The sequence below is a fragment of the Pygoscelis adeliae genome, unplaced genomic scaffold, assembly GCF_000699105.1.
Source record: "Pygoscelis adeliae isolate BGI_AS28 unplaced genomic scaffold, ASM69910v1 Scaffold704, whole genome shotgun sequence".
NCBI classification, from domain to species: Eukaryota; Metazoa; Chordata; class Aves; order Sphenisciformes; family Spheniscidae; genus Pygoscelis; species Pygoscelis adeliae.
In genome coordinates, this window is record NW_008824590.1 from 127,472 (window position 1) to 128,525 (window position 1,054).

Sequence of the window (1,054 nt, forward strand, 5' to 3'; positions counted from 1 at the left end):
CCCACCACAACAGCTTTTTTTACACAGCTTTGAGCAACCTCCTACCCAGGGAGGCTACTGACGATCACCGGGTGGCTCATGAAAATCAGGCAAGCATCATGTTGTACAGTTTTTATTGCTTTTTTATGGTACTACAACCATTTATGTAAGAAGGAGAAAAATAAGCCCCCCAAAAATGCCTTTTGGCTATTTACAATGCAGAAACATGACAGTTAAGACGGCTGATGTATTAACCCATTCAGACAGGTAGCAGCTGAGGGACCGGATCCTGCACTCATTAGCTTGAGAGGAATAAACTACTGCAGAAAACATCCACCTGTGTAGTAAAGTGATCATAAAGCAAATCCTTGTCAGAAAGTCCATGTCTTTCCAAAAACTTGCAGATGGGGATATAAATATTACAGACCTGATAGCTACCTGCAATATTTTTTTCCAGTGAAACTCAGGGTTTCCACCATCCACTCCTTGCTATTAAAACAGCCTTGTTTTATTGGTTTATGTATTGGGAGCAATGTGTTAACCGAGCATGGCCAAGGAAAGCAGTCCTGTTTCTTCATACTCTGGCCACTCACTGTTGGTAGTATTTCTTTGTGCAGCTCTGTGCAGGTTAATTACGCGAAGATGTAGGCAAAAGCTTTCCATAAAATAAAAAAATGAGAGCTGGACTTCCCTTTTTTTAATGGAAAAGAAAGACAGCATGCTGTCCCAGCTGCATTTATTAGACTGAAACATCCTCATAAGTGTTGAGGTGCATTTTTGGTGTCCCCCCAAACGCATGGGAATTTTGCTGTTGACTTCAAATAAGCTGGAGATGAACTCCCAACCACAGACCTTTAATTTTCCCTGAAGAATCGCCACTCTTTATTCATTATTACTGTACAGCCTGAGTCAACTAACTGCATGGCTCATTCCAGCCCTATTGACTAGTGATTTTTTCACTTTCTACCCATTAAAAACAAAAGGAGCTCATGGAGGAAGGGGTTGATATGTCAGCCATTTCTCTGCCGTTGTGTTTATGAGAAGAAAACAGCAAATCTGCCCCCACCTACACCCC